Below are 9,317 nucleotides of genomic sequence, written 5' to 3'. Positions count from 1 at the left end.
AATTTCTGACTGCAGTTGTAAGATATCTGAGCAGAAAGTAACAGCTACTTTATAAGCATACAAGTCATTTTAAGGTGAGTTATAGGCCCCTAAGTACTATTCCTCAGAGAAGTCACAAGACTGGGTTTTAGAAATTAAAGCCACACAAGTACCAGTTTGTTACTTTGTGAAAAATGGGGTCATCATGAGACAATGGAGACATACGATGCACCGGCTGGTGATGAGTGGTCAGTGTGCAATTTAATTGTCGTTCCTAAGTCGTATAGACAGGAAATGCATAGTCCAGCCCATAAAACTCTTTGAGCTGGTCATTTTGGTGTCAATAAGACTCATCACAAGATACTGAATCATTTTTATTTGCTGAAAATTAAAAGTGATGTTTATAAGTACCATAGATCTTGTCACGCTTGTCAAATGGTAGGAAATCCCAATCAGAAGATATCTTAGGCACATCTGCAACCTATTCCTGTATTTGACCATTTGACAAGCCATTTAAGAGAAAAATGGTAGACCGTCGGTTCTTTACCTAATAAGGAGTCAAGCAACCAATACTTGTTGACCATAATATATGCATCCTCAAGATTTCCATAGTATATTCCTTTGAAGAATATTAAAGCAAAAACTGTTCTAAAAGTTTAGGCAATGTTTTTAACACTTGTTTGCCACCCCAAATCTGTCCGGCAAATTTTATGTTTGATTATTTCCAACAACTTATGCATGAATTAGACATCCAACAGTTTAATATTTCTATCTGTCACCCTGAAAGTAATGTGGCTAGCTCAAGACTGTCACTCTCACCTACCCAGGATGCATGTATACCATTACACTGAATCAAACCTTAAAAAGGACAGTGATCAGTAAAATTCTGCCTTGTATAATTATCTATTAAGATCAGGAGAGTTTTTGTCTCTCCTCATATTGATATTTATCACCAAATGAAAGACCCCATGACTACCCTAAAACAACAAAAAATACTGTCCAGGATACATGTAGGCAATTAAATTGAATAAAACCAGATAAAACGACAGGGATCTGTAAATTTCTACCCTATATAATTATCGAGTAAGATCAATAGAGTTTATTCTTTTGTTGATACTTGCTGAAGACTGTCCCAAAACACACTCATCAACCCAGGATGCATGTATACAATTACAATAACTTAATGAAATAGGCGGTTTTGGTGCATTCTCTCTCTCTTTCTTTAATCATAGATAATTCACTAAACTACTTTCATATTGCAAAGAGCAGCACAATTAACAAGTCAGAATCATGCGTCACTACATTCATATTTCAAAAATTCTTTAAAGCTTTTTTTAAAATCTTTAATGTGACAAAGAGCAGCTGAATATTTAGAACCCAAGGATGCTATATTTATATTTTTAAAATTCTTGAATCAAATTATTAATTTTAATTGGTTTGATAAAGGTAAGAATAACAATAGACAAAAGTAAAATCTCCTGTAACATATTTTGTCTCTGATTATTTCCACTTTTAGAGACAAAAGTTTTAAACGATGCAAACCAGTTTTAAAGCTGGTTTTTTTGGTGTTTTTTTATTATATATAAATACATTCAAAGGTTGAAGTTCTGTACATTGACAACGAAAATTAAGTATTGGAAAACACTAAATCTAATCTTTCTAATCGCAAGTAAACTTTTTTATCATGATACGATCATGATTTTCCACAGTAAAATATGTTCCAAAATGAAGATCGAGATAAGAATAAGAACACCTTTAAGGAATGCTTAATTTTTTAATGTCATTTTACCTATAAACTTTTTTAGGTGCTATTGATGTTGCTCTGAAATATTTTATTTTCGCTGGAGTTTACGTACAAGAGTATCACAGGAAAAGATAGACGTCTATGATGTTCGTCAAAATGGATGACGTACAATACAATCCTTACAACCAAGGTTCGTCTGATGAAAGTACGAGGGAATATAGCATTGTCATTTGTGATCCTTACTAAAATAACTAATGTTTCCAAAGTAATGAGAGATATCACTAAGAAGTAGATTTCTTAAACGGTAAAGGTAAATACTTAAGTGCGTCAAAACGGGGGTTGAAAATGATGGACCACCCTGCTGTACTGTATGCGTTTTTGTTTTCGTAAGGTGCTATAACTCACTTCGATCTTCGAGAAAGCATATGGTTTTGATAGAATTATGAAAGTAGCACTTGTAAGCAGCTATTTACAATAATGCATCAAAGAAGATTGGGAAATACACGCATAGAATTACGGCGGTAATCCCTCTACGTACATAGAGACCTAGTTTTAGAGAAACAGTTTGTATTACTGTCAAGTGTTAAGCATTGTAATCAATCATAATTACTGAGCATAGCAAGTCAGGTCAACGCATTTTCTAGGCCAGTCAGCTCCGACCTTAGCTCAGCATTACGTGGATTGATAAAAAATTGTCGTGTACGTTACCTGAAATTTGTGTGACGGTCCTCGATATCTAAAGGTCAGATCAAGTCAAATCCAGTGATACAGTTGCGCGACATTATACACGTCCGCACTCTAGGGTATGTAAATTGCCCAATCAGAACCCTTTAATCGGATAAATTGCTGGGACAAATCAGATTAACCGTAAACATTGTTTTTGTTTCTCATGCTGTAACATTTCGTCGTTATGACACGTTCAACAAAGTCGCGTAGATCTCAGCATACACGTCCTCCGTCGTTGAGAGTTGCAAATGAAACGAATGGCCAGTGTATCCTCCAGGCATGTCAAACTGAGGGTAAAGAAAAACCTTGGTGTCAGAACTGGGGGTCAAATAAAAAAGGTGGGGGTCAAAAATGTACTGACAAATTTTCATCTGACGTACTTTTTCAGCTTGAAATAGGATATTGCAACTTGCACAACATACACACTCTCTCTCTCTCTCTCTCTCTCTCTCTCTCTAAACATACAAATAAACCAACATGCACAATTAACAAACAAATGCATTGTCCATTCAAAGAATAATTTTATTGCTTCATTTATCTTTTAAAGTCGTACTTTTAACAGTCTCCTTATAACATTTTTGAAGCAATATTATAGACCAACACATTACATATAAGCCAATACAAAAAGCCTAATAAATCTTTTCAACCAAACGGCAGTTAATTTACTGCTTGTCATTAAATGTGTACTATCATCGGTTTCATTGTATTTCGTCCTAGAACAAATTTATCCAAAAATGAAGGCGGCTAATGATTGTTTCTAATAAGTTACACTTGAACTTTAAGATCTTTCTTTTATTGCAGCAAAGTTAAAAACCAACAAAATCTGCAATGACCCCCTGACAGTGTAATCCAAATAAACGCATTTGTCTCGGCAAGTTTACTGATTTATTTGTTGTGAAAGAATGTCTTGGGTTATAATGGGTTCTCCAGATATCTTGTGGCGAACGAGGGCAGATTTTTTAAAATTCTTAAACCCTGTCACGAAAGGATTATTTACGTTTGCTGTCTTCGCGATTAGAAGTCACACCGGTAATCCTAATGGATGTGCCGTATTCCAGTCAAGGGAATTATTTTCCCCATTTTTTATTAAGTTAGATCCACAGTTACTCTTTTGCGTTCTACTTCTTTCACTTTCTTGCTGACAATTCCTAGTGCACGACGCTTTAATCTGGAAATCACTTTCTAGTGCAACATGCATTGATGTTAAACATCAAGATGACATCTTGCTGAAATCGATGGAAATCGCGTGAGTGCTCGCGAGATTAGGGGAAGCTACTCCGTCATAATAGTGCTTATGCAAGTCTGGTTCCTTATTTTGTATCTTCCCTGCGTTGCAATCCGCTATACTAATAGAGGAGCGCAACACAGGGAGTAAACAAAGCGGGGAACTAGTCAATGCATATGCTCGAATTATACACGATGCCACCCCTCGTCCAATGCATTGGATATTAAATTAATCCTGATCACATCATGCGAATCCTTTGCGCAAAAACAAAAACGCACGGCAACAAAATGTGTGCGTCAATTTTCTCCAGCGTGCGTCCCTGACGCACAAATGTGCGTAAAGGGAAACATTGATGGCGATGAAAGAAGGAATGTATTAGTCAAATCAGATTAAAATGGGACCTTATAATCTATAGTCTGGAACATCGCGAAAAAAAAATATATTTACCACCTACCATGTTCTCGGGCAAATATCCGTGCAATTGCGGTGCTCTGGCAATAATTCTTACTGTCAATTTCAATAACAGGCATTTTTGGAGGGGCATATCTAAAACTGGTATGTTAGAAAAAGGGTATCATATGTATTTCTCATTTTGACAATGATCTAGTACCCTATCAGTAATTTTATGCACGTATTTTTTATTCACATACTGACCGGTGGTCAGATATTCTTATCAGTTGATACAGTTGACTTGTTTTATATATTTTTTGGATTGATTCTACATTTTGCATACAGATACACAGATATATATATATATATATATATATATATATATATATATATATATATATATATATATATATATACACGTTGCAGGGGGTAAAAAGTAAACTTGCCTTGTTGACACTAGGTAGGCCTTTATTAATCATCTAGTGCTTTGGTGACCCGTAAGAGAGACACCAATATCTTTAGCAGAATAAGTGGTCCTTTTAGACGGTTTATGCTGAAATGGGCTGCAATATTGCACAATGTATTGGCTGTTTGTTTTTTTTACTCCATATAAAGAGTAAATTTTTCAATAACTGATTTTGTAAGATTTTTCTTATGCGATGATATGAAATCTGTAGATTGCTGGAAATACGGACGTTTCGTTTTAAAGAAACATATTTCTGCCTTTAAACGGGATATCTCTAACTTATCTATCTCGCCCTCAACAATCTGATGAAACGCATGTCATTTACAATTGTGTAACATAAGATACCCACCTTTTATTTTTGGGATGTTACGCCTTTGATTTTGAGACAAAATTTTGGCCCATAAATACTTTGAAAACTATATTCTGCATCTGATTTGTAGGGGAAAAAAGTAATTTTATATTCATTATATTAGTTGGAAAAGATTATCTTGAGAAAATAAAAATATCCTAGGTCAAAAGAAAATTCCATTCCCTCAAGCCAATAATTAAATGATCGGTCCCTAAATATATACGACAAACCTCTAACCAGCCTCAGTGAGGTCAATAAAGATGTAGAAATTTGGGAGTTCTTATTGAACGTGAGCGACCTATTTTTTACAAACTTGCCATGGGAGTCGGTCACTCTTCATGTGTATATCTAATATCGTCATAGTCCACCCTTGCAGCGGCAAAAGCTAGTCGAATAACTTCACCTAGCCCACGGCTATTAAAATAATACAGTTTGTAAGAAGGCATCTTTAAAACTGAAGACTTGTTAGTGTACAGCCCTTGCAGCAGGAAAAGAATTTGTGTGCACTTTGTATGATTTTTGTGCACTAGTGCTTCAGCACTAGCAGACGACAACCGAGCGAGTCTATTTTAGATCCAAAACCAGTATTATCCGACAAACAAATCGATAAGGTGGATAACTTTACTACCTGCATTCACTTATGGTTAACATATATTCGACTTTATGGTTGCCCTACCCATGAAATTAATAAATACATCAACCTTTGAGATGATTTTTGATAAATTGCTAGCATAAGCATGATTTTGACATAATTTGCCAAGTCGGTACTTGTAAGAAAGTTAGCATACTGAGATGATGCAAGCAGTTAACACTTTGTCCAAGAAAACAAAACTGAAACCGTCAAGATTTGGTTTGATCTGAGAAGTCGTTAATCCGTATAGGTAAAGTAGTAATAGAAGGCAAGTGTCTCCACAAAATTTGTCTTTCTGAAAGCATAAGGCAAGGACGAAACTAAACCTTATAATTTAAACAAGCGGGAACTCGGCATAATGAATTAGAATTATTTAAAATCCGTGCGTTCGATCAAATTTGATTCAGATTAAGAGATAATGCAGTTCAACAATGTTCGATTACACAGAGATACAATAATACAGCCAAATACAATCAACACAATTAAATTCATAAATAATTAAGTCATACATAGGAAGTACAAACTGCCAGATTCGTTGATAATTTACACTTCACTCAGTATATGAGAGATTGCTTCCATTTTTTGCTATTGTTGATTTGAAATTGCCAGCAACATAACTTGAGTCAGTGTCTTGAATCATACAAAGTACAGTAACTCGAATGCATGAAATTTTAAACAACGGATGCTGGCTATTGAGATAACAAGTTTAATATCGTTGATATAAAATTGTCATCAGCATAACTTGAATGAATTATTTTCGTTTCCTGTTTGTGTAGGTATCGTGAATCGGACATAGTATGGAGTGTAGTACTATGCTTAAAACTGCATCTGGCCATTGAGATAGCGAACCAGGATGTCGCATCATGTAGCCTCAAACTTGTACACACAGTCCACTGCATTTTTGTTAATGTCAAGATGCCTATAAACTGACGAAAGTGATCTTACGTCTTCATGTATAAACAGTTATTACAAGAAATGACAACAAATACATAAAACAATTGTTTAGATTAACTTGAACTATATAAACCCTAGCCGAGCAGACAAACCATAAGGATTATGAGTGTATAGGGTTCAATCAACCGATACTCCAAAATCTAGAGGAACATCAACGTTGTAATCTTAATTAGACCTTTTATATTCATTTTATTAGTTGAAGAAAATAAAGATTATAAGGCAAAAGAAAAACAAATATATCCGCTCGAAAGAAAAGTCCGCCCCCGTCGGCATAAATTAAATGGTCGATGCCCTATACTCAGTGGAGAACAAGGACCCAATAATTGTTTGCTCCACCTTTGCGAATCATTGCAGTCGTAATTAAGTCGCGCATTACATTTTGGAAACGCAAAATTCGAGAAATGCAAATTATGAACAGTGGTATACATACAAGAGTTTTGTAACTATTGTGTTGTTTTTGTTGTGTGCGAAATAATATATTTGTGCGTTCCTTTTCTTGAGTTGTATATCCGCACTGTTAAAATCAGTGCCAAAAACCTGGTAAGTCGTACTATTTGTTGCCATCGTATAATGCAAAATATTGAAACCTGTATGGACATTGGCGGGAAAAACAAAACAAAAAATTGGTCTACATTGTTGCAGGGACACTGAGAAAGATTCGGCGATAGGCTATATTGGCAGATGATATATTTGATATTACTTGTATGATTTTCTTTAAGTAAATTTTGTTCGTTTTCAACGTTTTATACCCTTTAATAAGATTTTCCTTCTTCTGAATTATCATTTTTATTGCTTTCCGCTTATAATTTTTATATTTTCCAACAATGCTGATATGCTCCATTCCTTTTCTTTCATTTCGCTTTAAGAATAGATTTTGCATGCTTGATATTTTAGCATTTTGAGTTTGTTCGGTTTTTCATTTTATTTGATTGCACATTTCCTCCAATCTCGTCTCCTTTATTTCGGACCGCTCCGGTAGCCTAGTGGTTAGAGCTTCGGCCTCGGAAGCGGGAGGTCGCGGTTGAAACCCCAGCCTAGTCATACCAAAGACTTGTAAAAATGGTACTAGCAGCTGCCTCGCTTTGCGCTTAGCATTAAGAAGTTAAGTGTTAGGACTGGTCGGCCTGATGTCAGTATAATGTGACTGGATGGGACATGATTCTAGGTCTAAGGCATGATGCCCCAGTGCTAGACATCACAATAAACTGTCACACTGCAGACTTCGTAGCGATGTTACTGAATTTTTTTTTAAAGCTACGTTAACAGTCCAAATCACACACACACACACACACACACACACGCTCTTTTATTTAATTTTGTCAGTTGACACAGCTACACTAGTAATTGCATCATAATAACCAATGACATTGACATTTTTTTACGGTGACTGATCTGCAAGAGATGCACACTAATTTTGACAAAAGCGATTAGATCAGTTTTGTTAAATAAACATTTTACATTTTAACCGACCTAGGCATTCATCGGCTACCATTGCATTTCGACCAACCGAAATATATGTCGACGGTGTTTGAAAACAACTCCACTTCCTTGTGTCAGGATTTCATTCCGTCAGGAAAAAGACCTGGTAAGCACAGTCCGACTGCAGCAGATATATTTCAATCCGTTGAGCATTGTCAATACGGGTTGTGAGATATTGTTACAAATTTGGACCCTTGTTTCTAGGTCACCAGGACCTGGGATCACGCTACATAACACAGCGATACCAGAACTATTTGGCCAATAGCAGCGTCGGTCCACTAAAGTTTTCTGCTCATAACAAATTCAGACAACCCAAATCGACTCATTACATATACGGCGCATTCAAATATTCATTATCGCTATATGAGTGAAAATAAGTAATATGCATATATAGTACTTGTGGATGAACCATTATTCATAATTTTGTACATATCCAATGCTTTGATCTCCTCTAGTGACAGAATTATACCTTATTCATAATTATGTAAATCATATAGTTTGATACCTTGATCATAGAGGACATATTTATGTTTGTGTTTAAATTATAAACATGAATCATTCATGGAAATAGATCCGTATATCAACCGTGTTTGGTTAAAAGTCCCGTAGGTTGATTCTTGTTTGATTGCTCGTTTAAGTTGCGTTTTCTGATTAACTCCAGTTAATAACGATAACATTTCCTTATATAAGTTGTTTAATTCGGTGCACATCATTTTGTTAAATCCATGGTAAGACGTTATGCACACGAGTTTGGTGTCAGAAAAATTCATCGTTCGATTACGTTATCAAAAAAACATCTGATTCATGAAACTGCTTCCAACGTCTTCACTAAAATCTAATCCAAATCCGCTTCATTACAACAAGATCAAAGGAACGGATTACAAACAACTTCAAACTGTTGCCGATACCGACATTGTTGGAACGTATGGACCGACCGTGACAGTAAGATAAAATTAAAATTAAAACTGAATGGATTGAATATGTAATGGGCGACTCCGGAATGGGTCGACCTTGACAGTCATTATTTCTAAATAAAACTTGCATGGACCAAATATGTGATGGGCCGAGTGTGGAGTCGGCCGCCATCAATCACCCAACCCCGCTTGTAGCATGTGCTGGCAGTAAGACGTCGACCCGTCCCTGTCATAAATATCAGTCTCCGTCTTACATTTCTGCACTAACACCTGTTTAAGGGATGAGAGAGAGAGAGAGAGAGAGCAAACAGAAACAAAGTTGTTTTGGCCACGATATATCAACTAAATGAATTGTTAACCAAAATTTTACCGGAACTGGTCTTGCTTACATATGGTGGATGTTACTAATTTGATACTTGAAATACATCAATGAGCAGAAAAAAAAACGCTCTTCTACCGA

Source organism: Sinohyriopsis cumingii, chromosome 7 (assembly GCF_028554795.1).
Source record: "Sinohyriopsis cumingii isolate HCF-2022 chromosome 7, ASM2855479v2, whole genome shotgun sequence".
Classification (NCBI taxonomy): Eukaryota; Metazoa; Mollusca; class Bivalvia; order Unionida; family Unionidae; genus Sinohyriopsis; species Sinohyriopsis cumingii.
Note: the sequence above shows the minus strand (reverse complement) of the source record.